The sequence below is a fragment of the Pleurodeles waltl genome, chromosome 12, assembly GCF_031143425.1.
Source record: "Pleurodeles waltl isolate 20211129_DDA chromosome 12, aPleWal1.hap1.20221129, whole genome shotgun sequence".
NCBI lineage: Eukaryota > Metazoa > Chordata > Amphibia > Caudata > Salamandridae > Pleurodeles > Pleurodeles waltl.
Genome location: NC_090451.1, coordinates 84101007 through 84124166, shown reverse-complemented (window position 1 = coordinate 84124166; position 23160 = coordinate 84101007). Strand labels below are relative to the sequence as shown.

Here is a 23160-nt window from a genome sequence, read left to right as displayed (position 1 = left end):
CCGCTGCCCTACAGAATCCTCCATGGCGGCGGAGCGTGCTCCGCCGCCATGGGGATTCTGACACCCCCTACCGCCATCCTGTTCCTGGCGGGTCTCCCGCCAGGAACAGGATGGCGGTAGGGGGTGCCGCGGGGCCCCTGGGGGCCCCTGCAGTGCCCATGCCAATGGCATGGGCACTGCAGGGGCCCCCGTAAGAGGGCCCCACAAAGTATTTCAGTGTCTGCAAAGCAGACACTGAAATACGGGACGGGTGCAACTGCACCCGTCGCACCTTCCCACTCCGCCGGCTCCATTCGGAGCCGGCGTCCTAGTGGGAAGGTTGATTTGCCCTGGGCTGGCAGGCGGCCTTTTGGCGGCCGCCCGCCAACCCAGGGCAAATCCCAAAATACCCTCAGCGGTCTTGCGACCGCAGAGCGGTATTTTGGAGGGGGAACATTGGCGGGCGGCCTCCGCCGCCCGCCAATGTCAGAATCACCCCCTATGTGTCTACAGTGAAAGGTAGCAGAACTCCAGGTTGTTTGTGAGTGTATGAAAGCTGAAGCTAGTGGGATCCATTTTGGGTTCCTCCTAGTTTGCAATAGCACAAGATGGAGGTCGTGATACACTTCTACTGTCTGGTTGGAGGCTGTATTATCTACATACCTAATCAGGTCCATTTTGCTCTTGACACTGAAGTGTGGAAGAGTGAAAGCAGGCCTGTCTTTAGAATGTCTATGGTAAATTTTTTAGAGGGGGATTCTAGGTTAGTTCTTCCTGAAGGTGTGGAAAGGGAGTGGGATGAGTCAGCAGATTCAGTTGTCAGTGGAGGACCTTGCCCTTTTGTTTTTCCTTGATTGGTCCATCCTGGAATTCAGACAAGTGAAGAGCTTTGCACTTATTGTTCTCATGTAGTGAGTGTTCCTAGTCGGAGTGAAACTCATGACTATCTCCTGGGAGAGCAATCACTTTACTCAAAGACATTGCCCGCACTGCAGCTGGAAAATAAAATGTTAAATAGAACTAGGTCAAATCAGTCGCTCTACTTTAGACAGTATATTCACACCCCCTTTCTGTTAAGTGTATAAAAGTAGTACTTAAACTTTCCCAGTTTGTTTCCAGTTCAAGTTGTTTAACTGCCCAGGGACAGGGGAATCCCACAAATTACTGAGAGACCTGCTGGGATACATGGCTGATATTGCTGTTAGTCAGTCTCCCATACATGGGGGGACATTACCTCAGGTCTCCGCATTGTACTTGACAACTCTGGATCTGCCTACGCCCTGGGAGCTCACAAGCATACATACCTTCCTACTGAGGATTGACTTGTCACACAAGAGCTATCTTCCTAAGGAAGAAAAGCCCAGCTACCGAGTCCAAAGAGAGGAGCAATCCAGAAGAATCAGAGGTCTGCAAGAGTGTCCAACGCTTGACCCAAGGGTCTTCCTGCTCCTTTCATATCTGAGATAAGCCAACATGAGTCTGCGGCTCACCACACAGAGCACATCACAGTTCGTACACCTTTACAATACAAACAAATTTTCCACAATGCAAATTACCTTTATAGCAAGAGTCATTAGAAAGCATACTATTTAAAATGCATTTAAAAAAAATGATTATCCTTTCCATAATTACACATTTTTTTTTATTACTTTTGACCTCTACTCACTCTTGAACCCCAAGAACCCCCCTTTCTTCCTTTACTTCTACCGATCCCTGAACCCTAAAAATCCCTCACCTCTCTTTACCTCTTCCCACCACAAATCCTAGAAAACTCTTTCCTCTGTTTACCTCTACCCACCCAAGAACCCTACTAAAAGCCATGCCTCACCTTATTATTAGATACTTACCTTCTCCTCGGCATGCACTGTAAAGGCATGCTTTTCCAAGTCTCATGTGTTGTGAAGGATTGGTGGCAAAGTAGGGTGTGGTAAAAAAAAAAAGTGTTGTAAAGGTGAAACAGCCCTTGAAAACCATGTCTCTACACTTTACTGAGGACTCCCAGCCACGAGTGGCAGGACCGTCTGGCGAGAGGGCCTTGGCCCATTCTACTGCAGCTTCATGTGGCCCGAAGCAGAAACAGGTAGGGCAGCAAGAACCACAATTGCTGGTGGAGATTTAGAGTACGCCTCACCTCAAGTAACACCAATGCCTGAACAAAACAGTGACTGATAACTTCATGAAAAACTTAAGAGACCTGCTTAATCAAAGCATCGGGATTGACATACAGGTCACAAACTCAGCTCCATTTCATCTTAGTGAGCCTGCACTTAACTTGAATTTAGTGCTCCTCTTTTTTGTGTGTTAACCCCAGGCACACCCCTATAGCATCGGCAGAATATTGTCCATGTAATGCAGCATATTCTTTATGTATAGTGTTGAGTTTGGCAGTGTGAAAAGCAGTGTGAGTGGCCATTTGCTTATTGTGCCTGTTCTTTTCTTATGCTGCTTGGGAAGAGGAACTAAAAAAATGTAATCAGGGCAGCTGCATAGATATTTTGTTTGTTTGTTTTTTAAGATATTTACGCAGTCCTAGCATTTGAGCCTTTTTGAATCACTTGCCCTTTAGCCAAGCAAGTTGTTTATATGTTTCAGATATGGAACACTACCTATAACCATGTTTAATATACGTTGGGGACAAGATTATTGCACCAGCACTTTATGTCCTACCCATAGTTTAGAGGAGGAAACTTGACATCATTTCTTCTTCTCTTGCAAAGCCTACGTCTTCCCTCGCAGGAAATGGATTAAACCTATGTGCAGCTTGCTGGGCACAAGGAGAATGGCACATACATTGAGAATAATGAGAACAGGCACTGACAAGAAGACCTATATCAGTGTCGCCAAGTTCCTATTCTCTGCATGGATCATTCGCAATAGAGCCCTCGTCCTGAGGTAAAATCATGACATTGTGTGATCTTAATGGAAATGTATGAATTATGCTGCTTTGCAGTCACCATAATTATGATTCCATAAAACTCCCATACCTAAGCTGTAATTGTTGGTGTTATTATCTGGTTTTGCCTACAGATTTGCACTTTATGCGATTCTCCTTTTATCCTAACAATATTACTTGTATATCACATTATATGGCAATGACTTTTTAGTCAATTGATGAATCATTTACATTTGGATATATACTGTGTCGTGCTATTTTAACATTGCTGTTGCTTTCATTCTCTATTTTTTATATGAGGATGTGTCTTTCTGTACAATGTATGTGGTTTTAAGGATCTTTGAATCCAACATAAACTTATGATGATGAGGATACTTATGTGTTTGAGTTCCAAGTCGTCTCTTACCCAAAAACTACATCCCAGAGGCACCTTGTAGTGCTCGCCCTCACCACCCTGAAAGTCAAGTGTCACCCAATTTGCAGAACCACAGTATTATGGACCCCAGACGCAAATTACCACATCCACCACAACTGTGATGCTGTAGGCCACCCAACTGGGGCCTGACAAACAGTGCGTGACAAATTATGCCTCCGTTACAGACCTATGTACCCCGTCTCCTTCCACCCTTTCCACCGTTTTGAATCTCACAATTTTTCCCAGTTTATTCTGTTGAGCCGTCATCTTTTCAGCATGTGGGAACATTATACTTTGCTGAATATCACCCTAAGCACCGATCAGGCTAAAATGCACTAGTTGTTTCAATAGTTAAAAGCATTTTAATACGAAACACAACATTGAATAATTTAAATTCATTTCCAGGTTGGAGGTGGCGTGGACATGCTAGGGGAACAGTGATATTTTCATTTTATACCACTTTTCTGAGAAAAATGGTGTTCTCACATAGTAAAAGGCAGGATGATAAGGATGAGCGCCTGTTCGCTACAATCGTTTCTTCTACAGCACTATAACACTGACTTCCCAGGGCTTTGTAAAATGTAGATCTAATGTTCAATAATGAAGCACTGCACTCCATAAGCTTATCCTTTAGTTTATTCTTTACACCTCAGCCACAGCTTCAGTCTCAATTGTCGTTTCATTTCTCCCTCACCTCAGAGAGGCTGCTTTGGAATTCTGGAGACACCATAATTCCATAGATACTGGCCAATCCACAGAGGCTGTGGAACAGGATGTCACACTTCTCCCTCTTTATACAATAACCAAGATATATACACTAACAGATAATTTGAGGCCTAAAGCTTATTGTAAAATAACATTAAGAACCAGTAATAACAAAAGAAATACATTGGAACATAGTTGTGTCTACAACACTTACAAAGAATTAACCTATGGATAAAAGCATATGCACAATGAACAATTCTCAAAGGAGAATGTAATAACATTGGAATATTTCTAGAGTGTACAATCCTTGCATGAAATTAAAAGAGGTATTAAAGTGTTTTAGCCCCTTGAACAAAACTACAAGAAGCATGTGAAACTCAGTTGACCTTATAATCTTTGAAATATGTAGGGAGCCTTGTAACACGCCCACTCTGAGATAAACTTTAGATTTGTTGTTGTTTGACTTCACCACCTTCTCACTCTTTGTGGTATTCCCTAATTGATGTTCATCTCTGATTTCTCTGTCTTCCTCTGTACTGAGATTTCAAGCCTTCTATCATGCTTATCTGGTCCCACACATGTGACACCTCTACCCTACCATATTCTTCCATCCTGAGTTTTTACTGCATTGTGAAACAGTTTAATTATCTTCAATGGTTCTGTGAATTTAGATCCCTCTTTCTGACCTTAGAAGATCTCACTTTAACCCATTTACCTAACCTGAAGTCAATTACCTTGGTCTTATGTGTCTTGTCATAATGTTTCTTTTGTGTATATTGAGACTCAAGCTCTTTTCTCCTCCATGCTTGGGTTGTGTCTATCTTTACTCAACCTTACACCACTTCATCCACCCAGGCACTAATCCGGAGCTAGGTCTCCTACCCATTAGTAATTCAAAGGGTGTCATGCCAGTGGTCTGATGTGGAGTGAGACGATAATCTTCCAATCTAAACATTACTTCTTCTTTCCAACTCAGTCCATTTTCCTTAGCCAGTTGGATGCTTTCCTTCATGGTTTTGTTAAACCTCTTTACTACTCCATTTGTTTCAGGATGATAAAGAGCACAGAGTTTGTGTTTTATTCCATTGCATTCTAGAAACTCCTTTGTTTCTCTTGAGCAAAATTGCGTCCCATTGTCAGTCAACAACGTGTTGGGAAGAACTTCATGCATGAAAACTTCCAACAGAAATTTGATCACGGTGTTGGAACTGATGTCTGAAACTATTTTAATTTCTGGCCATCTTGAGAACTAAAACTAAGATATATGGACATCTCTTTTCTCCGGACACTGGCCCAACTATATCTATGGCCACATCCATCCAAGGCCCTTCAGTTAACTGACGACACAACATAGGTGGAGTGTATAACTTGAACACCTTATCACTGGCTGAACACGATATACAATCTCTGACTTCTCTTTCTACAGATCCATCAATCCCTGGCTACCAAAAATCCAGATGTAACCTCTGTTTAGTCTTGGTGATACCAACGTGATCATTGTGAGCCAGCTCAATCAACCTCATCCTTAGATTGCTAGGCGGTATTAATTTGGTACCCTTGAATAGACATCCATCCAACTCAGACAATTCCTCTCTGACCATCCAATATGGTTGCACCTGTTCATTAATTTTCCCTTCTGAGTTCCATCCCTTCCCTAGATATTGTCTAACTTTTATCAGAATGGGATCAGCTTGTAATTCTGGTTTCCAACAATTCTCTTCAATGGCACCGTTGGTTATTATGCAGACATCTTCTTTGGGAACATCTACAACCTCACAACAGTTCATTTCATGGTCAAGCTCTATATATGTTTCTTTCACTAAACATGAAAGACAATTGGCGGCACAATTCCTAATCCCTGGAACATACTCAACATCAAAACTGAACTCTAGGAGATTTACCACACACCTTTTGATCCTACTTGAGATTGCCTTTCTTTGTAAAAACTTCCATAAGTAGTCTATGGTCTGTTTTCACCTTAAACGTCGTTCCCCAGATGAAGTCTCTAAATTTATTAAGAGCCCAGTATACCACCAATGCTTCCCTCTCAGGCACAGAGTAACTGACTTCTACATGCCTAAGTGCTCGGGAAGCAAAGGCTATGGTTTGTTCACCTGTACTATCTTCCTGAAGAAGAACTGCCCTTAAACCTTTTGAGCTTGCGTCAGTTGCCACTATTGTTTTCTTTCCTGGTACAAAAGATTTCAGACTGGATGTGTTAGCCAGTGCTTTCTTAATGTCTTCACATTCATCCTCACACCCCTTGTCCCAGTTGTAAATAATTTTGTTTTTGTTTGTAGTTTCCTCATCTGAAATGTGCGGCTTGCAAAGTTGACTATAAATTTACTATAGAACTCTACCATTCCTAAGAATGACTTTCATTCATCTTTTCATCTTTGTTCTCAGGAGAAGCTAAGTTCATTATTGTGTTCACTAATTCAGATTTAGGTTTTATGCCCTGTGATAAAATTGTGTGTCAAAGATAATTTATTTCAGCACATTTGATCTTACATTTTTCTTTTTTGACAGTTATCCCATACTCTCTGAATTTCATAAGGACATATCGAAGTCTTGTGTCATGTATTGTCTCATTATCCCCGAAAATCGACACATCATCTTGGTAAAAGAATACCCCTGGTACGCCTATTAGGATGGAAGACATTGCCTTTTGAAAAACAGATGCTGCTGACGCAAGGCCAAACGGCATCCGCTTGAACTTGTAAGCCCCTATAGGAGTTATGAAGGCTGTAAGGTCTTGTGAATCAGTGTGCAAACAAATTTGGTGATATGCTGAAGTTAAGTCCAATATTGAAAAATACTTAGCTCTAGCTATCTTGGTAAACATTTCTATAATTTTGGGCAGTGGAACTTGTCTACTACAACTTCTTTAATAAGTGCTCCAAGATCTATGCATATGCGGATTTTCCGATTAGCTTTCCTAGCTACCACAATTGGAGTCAACCATTCCGTTGCCTCAACTGGTGTGATCACATCTAATTTGCACAATTCTTCCAACTCAGCTCTGACTGCTTCATGTACACTAATAGGAAGACATTATCTTTAAGTTTTATTTTGTGTACAAAAGATTTCATCCGCTGAATGAGATATGTTTTGCACTAAGATTTGTGAGCTGGGGTTGGGGTTGAGAAACACACCTAAATCCGTCTGTACAGGCCAGCCCAGAATATTATCACCTTTAACAGACACATGTATTTTGCATACAGCATATCTGTTTTTGTATTCCACTGTTCCTAGAAAGTAACCCTTTATTTTTATGGGTTTCCCACAATACCCTCCTGGGGAAATATAAATTTTTAGAAGTTTGACTTGTCCCTTGTACATGAAATTGAGCACTCTTTCAGATAGGATTGTCAACCTGGAACAAGAGTCAAACGTGACTTCTACATCTCTGTCATCTATCCTTATCCAGTCTTTCAATCAATCAATCAGGAATTTGTAAAGCGCACTACTCACCCGTGAAGGTCTCAAGGCGCTCAGGAGGGGGGGATCTTGAGAAGTTTCCTGAAGGTAAGGAGGACTTTGGTCTGGCGCAGATGGATGGGAAGAGTGTTGCACGTTTTGGTGGCGAGGTGCAAGAATGAACTACCGCCGATTGTAGTTCTGCGGACGCGTGGGATGGTTGCGAGGGTGAGGTCAGTGTAGTGGAGATGCCCGGTCGGGGTGTAGAAGGAGAGCCATCCGTTCAGGTATTCTGGTCTGGTGTTGTGCAGTGCTTTGAGAGCGTGGGTGAGAAGTTTAAAGGCGATTCTCCTGTTGACTGGGAGCCAGTGCAGTTTTCTCTGGTGGTTTGTGATGTGGCAGTTGCCGGGGATGTCCAGGATGAGGTGTGTGGAGGCGTTCTGGATGCGTTGAAGCCTCTTCTGGAGTTTGGCCGTGATTCCTGCATAGAGGGCATTGCCTTAGTCCAGTCTGCTGCTTACACGGGCTTGGGTGACTCTTCTCCTGGTTTCGGTGGGTATCCATTTGTAGATCTTTTAGAGCATGCAGAGTGTGTTGAAGCAGGAGGAGGAGATGGCTTTGACTTGTTGGGTCATGCATAATGAGGAGTCGAAGATGAATCCTAGGTTGCGTGCACGGTCAGTGGGAGTCGGAGCGGCTCCGAGCGTGGCCGGCCACCAGGAGTCATCCCATGCGGAGGGGGTGGAGACGAAGATGAGGACTCCCATCTTGTCGGAATTGAGTTTGAGGCAGCTGCTCGTTATCCATTAAGCGATGGCCTTCATTCCTTCGTGGAGGTTGGTCTTGGCGGACTCCTTGGTGAGGGAGAGGATCAGCTGGGTGTCGCCGGCGTATGAGATGATGTTGAGGTTGAGGGATCGGGCGATGTTAGTGGGTGTGGCCATGTAGATGTTGAAGAGGGTCGGGCTGAGGGACGAACCCTGGGGTACACCGCAGATGATTTCAGTGGCCTCCAAGTGGAATGGGGTAGGCGGACTCTCTGGGTTCTGCTGGTGAGAAAGGAGGTGACCCAGTCCAGGGCTCTGTTGCGGATTCCTGCATTGCTGAGGCGTGAGCATAGGGTGTGGTGGCAGACGGTGTTGAACGTGTGTGAGAGGTCCAGGAGGATGAGGGCTGCAGTTTTGCCGTTGTCCAGTATGGTTCTGATTTCGTCGGTGGTGGCGATGAGGGCGGTTTCAGTACTGTGGTTTCTGCGGAATCCGTATTGGGAACAGTCCAGGGTGCAGTTCTCCTCCAGGAAATGGGTTAGTTGTCTGTTGACAGCCTTCTCTATGACTTTTGCCGGGAAGGGGAGCAGGGAGATAGGGCGGAAGTTCTTGAGGTCCTTTGAATCCGCCTGGGATTCTTGAGGAGGGTGTTGATCTCGCCGTGTTTCCAGCTCTCCAGGAAGGTGGCGGACTTGAAGGAGCTGTTGATAATCTTCCGTAGTAGGGGTGCGATGACGGAGTTTGCTTTTTTGAGGCAGGAGTCAGATGGAGAGCCCGAGTGGATGGTGTTGTCGTTGAGGGGGGTTCCAGGAGAGCAGGAGGTTGGTCAGAGATCAATCTGTGGTGTTGATAGTTTCCGGGGGGGGGGGGAGGGGTTCTGGGTGCTGAAGCCGTCATGGATGTCTGCAATCTTGCGGTGGAAGTAGGAGGCTAGGGAGTCGCAGAGGTCTTGGGATGGTGGGATGTCGTTGGCATTGGAGCTAGGTTTGGAGAGTTCCTTCACGACGTTGAAGAGCTACTTGTGGCTGTGTGCATTGCTGTTGATTCAGTCTTTGAAGACGGTTCTCTTGACGGCTCGAATGAGATGGTGGTGTCTGCGGATAGAGTATTTGACGGCTGTGTGGTTGTATGGTTGTACAGAGTCTGATCTTGGCGCCACTTTCTTTCGAGTCTTCAGCAGGTTTGCTTAGATTCGTGGAGGTCGGCGGTAAACCAGAAGGCCTTTCTGTTGGTGCGTCTGTTGGAGGGATTATTGATTGGGGCGCGAGTATTGGCACAGGTGTTGACCCATTGCCCGAAGTTGAGGGCAGCTGCATCAGTGTCTGTGGGTTCGATGGGTGGGTTTTGGGGGAGGGCCGCGATAAATTGGTCTTCGGTGACCTTCTTCCAACTTCGGTGGGGGATCCGTTGTGGGTGGTGGTATGTTGTGGGTTCCTTGAAGGAGAAGTGGATGCAGCGGTGATCTGTCCAGTGGAGTTCGGTGGTGTGGCTGAAGGAGACGTGACTGCTGGCGGAGAAATTAGGGTCGAGTGTGTGTCCTGCGGAGCGGGTCGGTGTTGTGACGAGCTGTTTGAGGCCGAGGTAGGAGAGGTTGTCGAGCAGGGTGGCAGTGTTGTTGTCGTTGGTGTTCTCGAGGTGGAAGTTTAAGTCCCCAAGGAGTATGTAGTCAGTGGATGTGAGAGCGTGCATGCTTATGACGACTCCTGTCGGGAGCCGGGGGGGGCCTGTAGACAAGGGTCTCTCGGAGGATGGTGTTTGGGCCATTGTGGATCTGGAAGTGCAGGTGTTCGGCGGTGCTGGGGGTGTCTTCAGTGCTGGATGTAATCCTGAGGGTGTACTTATGGAGGATGGCGATGGTGATGTCAGGCGCTGAGGAGGGGTTCATCCAGGTCTCGGTTAGGAAGGCGACGTCTGTGGGAGGCTGAGCCCAGTAGATTCCATAGCTCTACTGTGTGCTTGTGGACGGAGCGGGTGTTTAGGAGGATACATCTGAGATGGTTGCGTCCTGCCTTGGTGGGTGGCGGCGTGGTAGTGGAGGCTGGTGAAGGTGCAGTTCCAGCAGGAGAAGGGTCCGCGGGTGGTCTGTGGGGAGGCTTGAAGGCAGGCAGGAGAGCGGCCAGTGTGGAGGGTGGCGGTGGCGTAGTGAAGATGTGCGTGGCGGCAGTGGGGAGGGAGGGAGCCAGAGGTTCTGGTGCTGGGCACGGTCCAGGCACAGACGGACACAGACGGGCTTGCTTTTGGCGTGACAGCAGCGCGATCGCTGCCCAGCCGCGCTGCAGCCACCATTAAGTAGAGAGGTGGGGGGGAGGAGAGGACAGCTGGGAGTGGAGGCGAAGAATGGTGCGAAAAAGGGTGCGGCCCGCAAACAAGGGGGCGGGCTATGGAGGCAGCAGCGGCGGGAGTGCAGCACGAGAGAGAGGAGGTGGGCGGGCCACAGTGGCAGCAGCGGCGGGGGAGGGAGAGCGAAAGTGAGAAAGCAGAGTGAAAGAAAAACGAGGAAGAGTGTAGCACGAAGTGTAGCACGAAGCAAAAGGAGCACAAAGGGACAGAAGTGAAGCGCAAAGCAAGAGGAGCACAAAGGGACAGAAGTGAAGCGCAAAGCAAGAGGAGCACAGAGGGACAGAAGTGAAGCGCGAAGCAAAAGGAGCACAAATGGACAGAACTGAAGCGTGAAGCAAAAGGAGCACAAAGGGACAGAAGTGAAGCAGAGCAAAGCAGAGAAAAGGAGGAGAGAGGCAGAAGGTAGTCTAGTAGGAAGGCAGAGCTCCCACTAGACACCAGGGACGAGGCGCAGGCAGAAGCCTGCGGGTGGAGGAGGGCCTTGAACTCCTGACAGGGGTAATCTGTAGGATTACTCAGGTTACTATCTCACATTTGTAACACAATCTCTTCACAAACCTCACTTACATTCTTCTTATACATCTTCTTAATAATGTTCCCACTCTTGCAGCACACCATGTAATGTCCTTTTTTCCCTACATTTGTTGCAATGAGTTTTGAAGGCAGGACAATCTTTATTGTTTGCCAAATGTCCAGTATGCCCACTCCTAAAACAACGCCCTTTGAATTCATTGTCAGTTTTGTTTCCCTGTGTGAGCATATTATTTTTCACCACTGAGCATTACTTTCTTCCATCTCTACTTGGTGTACATCCTCTTTACTCTTGTTATCCTTTTTATTTCTTGCACACATTTCAACATATGTTCCACTTGTTTGGCTACAATTAACACTTCACTTAAAGGAGGGCCACCTTTCAGCCACAATTCTTCTCGAATTTTCTCTATATTGCAATTTAGTAAAAACTGATCTCTGATCTGTTCATCACAACTTGCTCCAAAGCTGCAAGTGGCTGCTGATTTCCTAAGTACTGACACATATTCTTCTACACTTTCTCCTTCCTTTTGTGACTGTTTGCCAAAGTGGAAGCGTTCGAAAATGGTGCTGATTCTGGGGAGAAAATGATTATCCTATTTTTATATCAATTTCATAATCATTTAATCCTCTAGCTGCATTAACCCCTAAATCAGGAAGGTGTTCTAATATTTCCTGTCCCTCCGAAATCTCATTCAGACAAAACATGGCTATACACCTTCTATCAGGTCATCCTGCCACTAGACGAGAAGGAGGAACCAACTGCTGAAACCCACAGTGCTCTCACCAGCCTGGATCACGTCACTGCCAGTCTTCAAACATGCCACAGCCTGTTTAGGAGCTTTATAAAACTTTTGTCCCATCTTTAAGTCAACCGGTGGGCGAACCCCTCAACAATAGCTTACTTCATACCCAAACCACACAATGCCTTAATTATGTCCTCGTAGCCACTGCAACTCGTGGTTCCTGTGGAGAAGTTAGGGCAAAATGACAACTGTTGACCCCTGGTGCAAAATCTTCAGTTCACCTACCTTGTGCGCAGTCGCAGGTAGGTTTCCCTATCCCAGATTTCAACTATTCAAAATTAGCATACGTTTGCCCCTGCGCATAGTTATACTATGCAAAATGCAAAGAAGCAGGTAGGTAAAATGTCTACATTCATCTTCATTGACAGTGTCTGCAATAAAACAAATAAATCGCAATCCAATAAAAGTTGTTGTATAAAGAAGAGAAAAACTTCGGAGGAGTGAAAAGGAACCTTAATTGATAATCTTTTTAATTTATGAAATTCGGAATGTTGGCAGTAAAAATGCTGCAGAACCTAGAGTTGTACGTAACTGCCGGTGCACCAACATCATTCCTCAACTTTACTCCACAACAGTTTCAATTTATTAGTTGCTGCCTTTATGCATACTCCAACCACAAAATCCCATTTTGCTGAGGTGAAAAGAGAACGAGGAAGTAAGAAACAGTCACGTTATCTGGTTAAAGCAATCCAGTCACTCCTTTCACATAAATGAAATATAGCACAGGAGACAAGAGCCTGCAGTTCGACACCCTCTGGATCTGTGATCTGACATGGATAATTAGTCAATAATAGCTGCATCAAACAAAAGCAGTCTGCTAAAATAGAATCCTGCAGTTTGGAAACATGCCAGCCATGAGGATGGTCTGCTGCCATAATTGGCACGTGCCACGAAAAAAGAGCTTCTTCTTTCTGCCACGGATTCAGTAACGCCTCATTTAAGTGCATTGGCAATGTCATTTATGTGCTTAAAACCAGATGGCTCTGCACAGACAGCTAGGTGGGATTTGACTCTCTTGTATTTGCACCTCTTTAAAGAGGAATGTAGTACTTGTGGCTAAATGTATAGTAGGTCACAGAGCTGTCTGACTGTCATTACAGTTTCAAGTTCTCTAGCTTTGTTAAAGGCTTTGTCCTGAAGAAGGCCCAAGGATCACAAACAACCTCTTATGGACTGAAACATTTTTAGATCTTGACTGTATAGTATGCTTGGTGTGTATATATATGCATTGCTATAATAACTGCATTAGACCGTGAATGTTTCACCAGCAGCTACTGCTGTTTAGCCCGGTAGTTCACCCTCATTCCCTAGCATTGCTTCATTGTAAATACACATAGATGTTGTGATTCATGCCTACTTTTTGTAGCTAATTTTGAGTGAATATTATTGTCAAATTTTGACATTTTTACCACTGAGATATGAAAGCAGTATAAGGAATCACGTGGTCAAGCCTGGCAGTGGTGCTGAACAGAGAGCTTAGGGTGTTTATCAGGGTGTGCTTACTGCAAAGGGAACTGAAGGCAAAGTGAGATTAAGAGTCCGTCTGAGTCACTTCAGGCCAGGTCATGCTAGTAAATAAATGTGTTGGATAAACATAATAGAATAAAGAAATAGTGGTCAGAAAGAAACACAGGTGATCGATGTATCTGTTAAATATTAGTGTAAGCCTAAAACAATCTCTGGGTTAATTAAGCATTTTAAAGGTCGCTTGCTATAGAATTTAAAGGCTGCAAGTATGCACTTGTTGCATGGTTTTACATCACAAATAACAAATATTATTAAAATGTTTTAATGCAGAGCTGACGATAACGATTTAAAAAAGGATCTCATATTAAAGCTTTGTGATGAAATGAATCCTATTTAAAAAGACGACTTCTCTTAATCTTACATTGTAGTAACCCAATATCTTTACTTTATTCCCTTCTTCTCGGTGTAAACCTCAACTTTTAAATGTGATGTGTTGCTTTGATTGTGCAATTTGCACCACTTCCACGTAGGCGCTGTGTTATCTTTCCTTCCTGGTCCAGCCTGGGTCTCTCAACAGGTGTTAAAACTGTTCCTCTTTGAGTACTCCACTCCATACTAAAGGAAATATGGTATCTGATAATATTCCATCTCTTCAGCACGGTATCTGATAATATTCCTTCTCTTCAGCACATGACATCATCTAGGGCCGACCTGCTGCAGACACCCGTTTGTCTGCAAGCTAGTGAAATTCCACCTACGGGTTAGAACCTTAACTAATAAATGATATGTAATGTATTTCTTTTTAAATAATTCTTCATTTTTACTCAATTTCTTAATGCCACATACAATTGTATGCTAGCCTGATGTAAGAAGCTGGCTCTGGATATACTATTTCAAAATGAGATATAGGAGGTCATTACGACCCTGGTGGCCGGCAGAACACTGGAGGTAATACTGCTGGCCCCTCCATTATACTGCCAGGCTTCCGCTGGGCCGTCATAATCCTCAACCACCATCCTGTCCATGGCAAGGCTGGCGGTAATGGGGACTTGGGGGGCCACCAGGCACAGCCCCATTGCGCATTTTGAAATGCGCGACGGGTGCTGATGCACCCGCTGCACATCAACATTGCTGCTAGCTCTATTATGAGCCAGCTTCAATGTTGATGTGACTTTTTCGCTGGCCCAGGGGAAAAGTCATAATAGGGGGCCAGCCATACCGCCAGCACGTATGTTGGCTCCCACGGCGATCTTGAGGGCCATAGTGTGCACAGAGTCCAGGGCTTCCCCAGAGGCTTAAGAGACTAAAGTAGATAATACTAATGCTCTCTTTTGTGGTAGTGTGGTCGAGCAGTTAGGCTTATCAGAGCGTAGTACAAGGCATTTGTTGTACACACAGTCAAGAAATGAGGAACACACTGGATCACTAACGCCAGGCCAATGTATTTATATTGAAAATATATACTTTGTTACTTTATGTCTAGAACCAAAAGGATCCTGTTGCAGGTAATACATTTGCAAGTAAGTAGCAAGCATATGTATCAAAGACACCTTGTTTGGATTTCGCAAATAAAATAGTTTACAAGCAAGTAACACTTTTCACTTTGAAAAGTTGACTGTGCAATTTTCGGAACAGTCCTGTGGGGGAAAAGGGTTAGTGCAGTTTTGAGGTAAGTACTTGACTTACAGTTCCAGTCTCCAGGGGTTAGGTTGTCCACTGGTCGGGGTGCAGAATGACCCTAAACTTACACCACCAGCAACACTGCACCAGCCGGGTGTAGAGGTCAAAGTTGAAGTTAGATTTAGAATGGGATCCTATGGAGACTGGAGGCACTCAGAAACAGTTCTGCTGGCAGGGAAGTACCCGCAACTTCTTAGGGCAGACCTGGAGGGTTTAGGTGCGCACCGGGAGGGGGGCACAAGTCAGTACCAAAACACACACCCTCAGGGGCCCAGGGGGTGCCGGGTGCAAACACAACATCGGGCTCCCAATGCTTTTCAATAGGATACCCTGGGGGTCACAAAGATGCTGCAGACTGGGTCTAGGGGGTTGGTGTCAGGAAACCACAGGCTGGACAAGGAGGAGGGCTGCGTGTTGAACGTTGCTGGACCAGTGGTCAGCTTCCCAAAGGCCAGGGGGATGCAGGTGCAGGGGTACCTTTAGGTGTCGGGAATCTTCGTCCGATTCTCTCACTGCCAGAGGGGTCCTCTGGATTTAGGCTGCAGGCATCATCGTGTTGGCCAGGAGGAGTCAACCCAGGGTGGACGCAAGATCAGAATCGCTCTGGACCTGTGGGCCACCTGGACTCGGGCCGTGGGTGTCGGGAGCAGAGTGGGCAGGACTGGAGGATCAGAGGCAGTTCTAGAGTCCTTCTTGGAGTTTCTTGTGGACAGGGCGGCTGTCCTCAGGGGATGCAGAGAGGTTGCTGGTCCTGCAGGATACATTGCCTTTTTTTAGCAGGGTTTCAGAAGCTGCAGACAGGCCGGTAGGGCTGGGGCAAAGTCAGCTGGTGTCTGGAGTCTTCTCTGCTGGGGTTGGCTTAGCAATCCTTCTTCCTTCTTGAGGTCGCCAGGAATCTGGGGAGCTAGGTTCAGGGGTGCCCCTATATACTAGATTTAGGGGTGTTACAGGGGTCAGAGGGCAGTAGCCAATGGTGCTTCCTGTGCCCACTCCTTTTGGGTAGGGGGGCACATTCCTAACTCTATTGGTCCCTGTCCTCCAAACCAAGATGGAAGATTGTACAGGGGGGGTCCCTTCAGGTCTGGGCACCTTAGGGATGGGGGGGAATCTCCATTAGCTGAGTGCCGTAGGGCACTGTAACAGGAGGCCTGGGCCTTTGAGGCTCACTGCCACATGTTACAGTTCCTGCAGGGGGAGGTGTGAAGCACCTCCACTCAGAGCAGGGTTTGTTTCTGACTCCAGAGGGCACAAATGCCCTCACCCCATGGGGTGAGAAACTTGTCTTTTAGTGGCAGGCTGGCACAGACTCGTCAGCCTTACACTAAGGAGTTGGTTAAAATGCAGGTGCACTGTACAATAAATCCAACACTGGCATCGTGTGGGTTTATTGTGCTAAGAAGTTTGATACCAAGCTTCCCAGTCTTCGGTGAAGTCATCATGGAGCTGTGGAGTTCGTAATGACAAACTCCCAGCCCATGTACTTAATATGGTTACACTGCACTTACAAAGTCTAAGAATGGACTTAGACACTGTAGGGGCATATTGCTCATATAGCTATACCCTCAACTGTGGTATAGTGCACCCTGCCTTAGGGCTGTAAGGCCTGCTAGTGGGGTGACTTACCTATGCCACAGGCAGTGGTTGGTGGGCATGGCACCCAGGGAGGGATGCCATGTTGACGTTACCTTTTTCTCCCCACCAGCACACACAATCTGCAATGGCAGTGTACAAATGCTTGGTGAGGGGTCCCTTAGGGTGGCATAATACATGTTGCAGCCCTTAGGGACCCTCCCTGGTCACAGGGCCCTAGGTACCACTGGTACCTTTTACAAAGAACTTAGCTTTGTGCCAGGGGTGTGCCAACTGTGGGAACAATGGTACAGTTTAGGGACTGGTTAGCAGGATCCCAGTACACACACAGTCAAGTCTGCATCGATATCAGGCACAAAGTGTAGGTTGGGGGCTGGGTTAACCATGCCAAAAGGGGCAGCACTTGTCCAAACACATGGTCATTGTGCATTCATGTATTAAATTGTATGGTGCAGTTAGGGCTCTAGAAAGCAGGCCTGCTCGTTTAAATCCTGCTGTTAATAAGAATATTTACTTTGCAATGGTTTTGGGAGATTCACACTAATGTCACACTAATCACTTTCATGCTGTCAACAGCGAAAATGTGGCTATAAGGAGAGATGACCTTGCTTATCTATCTGCTATGAAGGAGCACAAAGTATCAGTAAGTTTCCATGTACTTTCAATATTTTGAACAATAAGTATTTTTGACTGTAACAAAAACTCAAGCTGAGCATCAGTTTGCTCCCTCCGCGCTCTATGAAGCACCATGTATATTAAAAATATACAAAAACTGGTGCAGAGGCAGGACTAGAAATATAAACTGGTTGCCGGACCTATGCTGAAATACAATATTCTGGCTTTAGGCCTGATGACACCATAGGATGCTGGAGTAGGCTTTCGTGGATTGGCCATATATTCCTTTTGGGGATTAGGAAATGTAACACCTTTGATCTCAATCATTTCGTGGTAATACTGCACTATGATAATTTTTCAATTTTTTTTCCTTTGTACGCAGGACTGATAACTTAAGTAAATAAACTACGAACAAAGTTTAGAGGTGCTGTTCTAACCATGAGCATGATTTAATTTAGCATTAATCTAGAGATTTAGGGCCACATGTACAAAGATTCGGTTTTGTGCCTCGCGAACTGCAAGATTTGCGAGTCGCAAAACCGAATGTACAACAGTGTACTTCATACTGTTTGCGATTCCCAATGGGGTCGCAAATGGCCTACCTCATGAATATTCATGAGGTAGGTCGCAATTTGCGACCCCATTGGGAATGGCCGCCCTCACAGGGACAGTGGGCTGCTGGAGACAGCAGACCACCATGTCTGTGACTGCTTTTAAAATAAAGCATTTTTTTTTTTTTAAATACAGCCCGTTTTCCTTAAAGGAAAACGAGATGCATTTCAAAAACAAAAAATTAAAAGTTTTCTTTTCATTTTTTGCAGAGCAGCCCTGGGACCACTGTCTGCTCTGAAAAAAACTTTACGCTGCCATTACACAAAGGGGAAAGGGTCCCATGGGGACCCCTTCCTGTTTGCGAATGGGTTAGAACCAGTTTAAAACTGGTGCTGACTGTGATTGTTTTGTGACCACATTCACGGTCACAAAACAATCGTACATCAGACTGCGACTCACAGTTAGGAAGGGAACGCCCCTTCCTAAGTGCGACTCGCAAACCCTTTTTGCAATTCGGTAAATAGATTACCGAATCGCAAAAATGGGTCTGTACATACCAAAAGGCATATTTCTTGTAGCAAACGGCTCGATTCTGCGAATCGGACCGTTTGCGACGAGAAAAAAGGAAGGTACATGTGGCCCTTGATCTCAAGTGGGAGGCTGTCATTATCATTATTACGCCCCTAGCGTCTCTACTTTCATTTTTTTTAAATTGCTTGCAATGATATTTACGTGAGCGTTTCACTGTGCAGTTTTTTGCAACATAGTTAGTGGACTCCGAAGACTGCGTTGTTGTTGCAAAAGTTGGAGCTGGCCACCAACAAGAACTCAGCTTATTTTGTACTTGTGAAATTCCTAAAACTAAATAACACACAACAGCTATCACTTCCCACAACAGTGTGGGAGAACGAATTTTCGTTTCCAGCTATTTTGACCCTGCACTGCAAACCCTTCGGGAACTAACAGGCATTACTTACACTGTCTAATGTCTTAAACATTATTACGGACAGATGAGCCAATTGAAATGACTTAAAGCTAAATCCTAATATTCTCAGTATTTTACTCAGTAAAAACGGATCTTCTGCATGTCGGCAAAACTTTGTAGGAGAGAAATTAAATAACTATGGCCCAGATTTACAAAGCACCATTTTTACAGTCGCAAACACTCAAATTTGGAGTTTGCAACTGCAAAAAAAAATGTTTAATGTACTAATTCCATTTTAGGAGTCGGTAAACGTTTATCGACTCCTATGATGAGACTGCAACTACCTTACCAGTTTGGCATTTGGGAAAAGCATGTTGTTGGCTGGCATTCCTTCTAAACAGCAAATCAGTATGATATATATCAATGTTTTGCTGCGGATAGCTAGTTTGTAAAATTCAAACTGTCAAATTGCAACCAGTTTTTTAGACAAGTCTTTAGTACATTTGGTTCTAAGAAACTTGACTAATAAATATGGAGGACAATGCCAACAGCTTTCCCCCGGGAGACCATAGTGACTGATGTGATTAAGCCATTAGGTCCCAGAAACCCAACAAACCAGTCTTTAACTAGCAGCATGCATTCTCTTGTGCAATAGTTTGGAAATACAAAGTGGCACTGGCAGTGTGAGTCACACTTCACTCTTTTGCATATTGACTGTAATCCACTCTAGAACGTGTGACTGATAAATCCTTAAATTCCACAATACTTCTCCCACAAATCTTTACCTATTGTGAAATATAATGCAGACCTGTCTAGTCTCTGAAAGGTCCCATTTGCTACAATAGTGTGTTTAGCTGGATACAGACATTCTAAACACAAGGCCTAGCTCAGCCGAATGTAATGAGGAATAGGGGTTAGGAGGAGGGGTGGCCGACAGGTTTCCTTAAAATGTGCAGTTAAGTTGCTCTTGGCGATATTCCAGGTACTGTAACAGAAAGGCAGTGTTTCTGACAGGGTGAGACGATCCACCTAATGCTGAGGGGAACCTCTATTTAAAAGGTTTGACCTTAGTTTGCAAGCAGTTAGAAAAGAGCGATGAATAGAACACCAGAGCTGTTCAATGCAAACTTAAGCCAAAAGGTGTAAAGTGCAATGGGACGTCTATTTCTTAATCAAACTATTGGGTGATTAGCCACGCTTTATAAATCCTGATTGGTTGATTCTGTGATCTTAGGGCTGAAAATGAAATATGTTCAGCACAAAAACTCAAACCATCCAACAAGGATGGCACCATCAATTTATGCCACTATGGAGAGAACCAAGAACCACCCCTCGCAGCTGACAATCAAGCAGTATATCAGCCATGTGACCAAACAAGGATGTCTAAGTGACTTATTGTTTGGGTCCTAATCAAATGATAATGTTTAAAGTTAGAAGAAGCATTGTTAAACCCAACAGGTCTCATCTTTGGGGCCTGTTGCCTTTGCCAGTGCCTTGGAGCCATGCTGCCCAACATTGGCAAGATGCTCTGTATCATGGCAGAAACTATATGATGTGTGTGTGTGGATATATATATTACCTAGTGGCAGTCACCACTAGGTGGTCATAGTTAGGACCTTGTTTTCATTGAAAAAGTGTTTTTTGACTTGCCTATCTCTTTGGAACTGTTTCATGAATCAGCATGAAATTTCCCCCCAAAAAAGTGTGCCGGTGATTCTTGTTGCCCACGGAAAGTTTTGTGGTGATCTGTCAAGCAAGAGGGGGGTCACAAAAGTTGTGTTTCCCATGTTAATTCCCATACGAACTTTAGACACGACTGTAGCCCAAACCACTGGAAGGAACTACACCACATTTGGCAGAAAGTTAGCTTTTAGTACGCATATTGTGCTTTCGCTTATTTAGGTGTAAATCCATTCAGTAGTTTTTGAGATATTAATGGGAAAACAAATGTGTATATCTCTGGCCGTGATTACTTCGCGAAGATTACGAGTACGTGCAGGGCAAATGCAGAGCTCTGATTGGTTGCCAACACTTTCACCCAGGAAGTGTTGGCAGCCATCTTGTGGACTTGGCCTCAGCCGAGTCCCAGAAAAAAAAAATCATAAAAGGAAAAGGGACCAGGGTAGGGACATCCTTACTCCTTAGGTCTGAAGGTGGGGCACCCAAAGGGCTAAAAATCATTTTTTTTTTTTTTAAATTGCTGTGCATTTGCAGCAAAAAATTTAAGTAGAAAAAAAAACAAGTGCAGACTCCAGCACTTGTTTTTGTGAGGCCCCCGGGTGGGCCATGTCCCAGGAGCATTTAAATTTTAATGCAGGTCTCCCCCACCCCGCAGACCACCACCTTGTCTGGGCATCTCTAATTGTATGCAGGGGGCAGCACAGCCCCTCTGCAGCCCTGGGGACTGCCACCTCCCCAGGGCATCTTAAATTGTATGTGTTAGAAACACAATTATGGCAACAATAACCCTACAAAGATTAGATTAATGGGCATTAGCCAGATTCTGGCGCACCCCAGATGTGGCAATCGGGAGATTGAACTCAGAAGAAATGAGGCAAAGTGGATAATCAGACTTAAGAGCATAGAACTGGGCATGAATTTGGATCATGAAATGCGCTATTTTTTATAACCTTATATGAGAACGAACCCATGATCATTTGTTGTAAGTTCAAAAGTATGTCTTATAATGTTGACTAAATTATTGAAACAATAAATATGGATCGTTATTATAATACCACCATTTTACAAACTAACAAATTTAACCATACATAAGCACAGTATGATTCTTGCATGGTCTTTGCTCTCTGGTTGCACTTCTCCTTCTTTCCTTCTTACAATTTTCCACACTGGCATATAGAATGAAAGTCCTCATCACGGATATACAGTATCTAATATCATCTTATTGGATAATATGTGACTCACCATCATTAGATAATGGATCAGTATATTAGACATTTATACTCTATACTATGCCTTAGACATCATTTGATGTTAGTGGCCGTTCTTTTTAACTTAAAGTCTTGCTGTCCATGACTTTTATTAAAGTAACAATCCTTTTTCAAAATGTCCGCCGTATTCGAGAACTGATATCTATAGGCATTTCTTGATTGGTAGTTAGAGTTGTTTTTGCTTTGTGATTGTTTAGGTTTACTGTAGAGGAGCTGCCGTGTATGGACAGCTCTTTGAAAAATATTTGGAGATGGAGAGTGTGTATGTCGACATCTTGATTGGTGGTCAGTATTGCCTTGATCTGAGGCGGGATGAAGGATCAGTGCAAAATGGCCACCATGCTTGGGCGGATTTTTTGGACAGGTTTAGAAACAGCCTAGTATAGTTTGTTTGAGAGCTGGATAATGTTGCCAATGACGATAGATTGGCTGTGGGTATGTTCATCATACGTAATTGACTATTCAAAGATGGCGCCCATAGAAAACACGATGTTTAACAACACGTTTTGACATACACGTGAGATCACGCCCCCCTTTTTCAATTTTTACTTCCTACATGAGGGCGCTTTGTGTTAGTTGCGAGTTGATTGACGCTGAACATGTTCTCCGTGATACTTTGCAGTTCACTAAAGTAATTAGATGCAATACCTCTTACTCGTTGTTTTTAGGTAACGTTGAGTACATTGAGTAAAGACTAATATACAGGGAGTGCAGAATTATTAGGCAAATGAGTATTTTGACCACATCATCCTCTTTATGCATGTTGTCTTACTCCAAGCTGTATAGGCTCGAAAGCCTACCACCAATTAAGCATATTAGGTGATGTGCATCTCTGTAATGAGAAGGGGTGTGGTCTAATGACATCAACACCCTATATCAGGTGTGCATAATTATTAGGCAACTTCCTTTCCTTTGGCAAAATGGGTCAAAAGAAGGACTTGACAGGCTCAGAAAAGTCAAAAATAGTGAGATATCTTGCAGAGGGATGCAGCACTCTTAAAATTGCAAAGCTTCTGAAGCGTGATCATCGAAAAATCAAGCGTTTCATTCAAAATAGTCAACAGGGTCGCAAGAAGCGTGTGGAAAAACCAAGGCGCAAAATAACTGCCCATGAACTGAGAAAAGTCAAGCGTGCAGCTGCCACAATGCCACTTGCCACCAGTTTGGCCATATTTCAGAGCTGCAACATCACTGGAGTGCCCAAAAGCACAAGGTGTGCAATACTCAGAGACATGGCCAAGGTAAGAAAGGCTGAAAGACGACCACCACTGAACAAGACACACAAGCTGAACCGTCAAGACTGGGCCAAGAAATATCTCAAGACTGATTTTTCTAAGGTTTTATGGACTGATGAAATGAGAGTGAGTCTTGATTGGCCAGATGGATGGGCCCGTGGCTGGATTGGTAAAGGGCAGAGAGCTCCAGTCCGACTCAGACGCCAGCAAGGTGGAGGTGGAGTACTGGTTTGGGCTGGTATCATCAAAGATGAGCTTGTGGGGCCTTTTCGGGTTGAGGATGGAGTCAAGC

At 44.7% G+C, this 23160-nt stretch overlaps 1 protein-coding gene across 1 annotated transcript in view; it reads right to left on the bottom strand.

Annotated features, from left to right (window-relative positions):
* The window catches only part of ADAMTS10 (ADAM metallopeptidase with thrombospondin type 1 motif 10), a 273868-nt gene that overhangs the window by 149338 nt on the left and 101370 nt on the right, over window positions 1-23160 (bottom strand). The gene's annotated exons all lie outside the window — the stretch shown is intronic.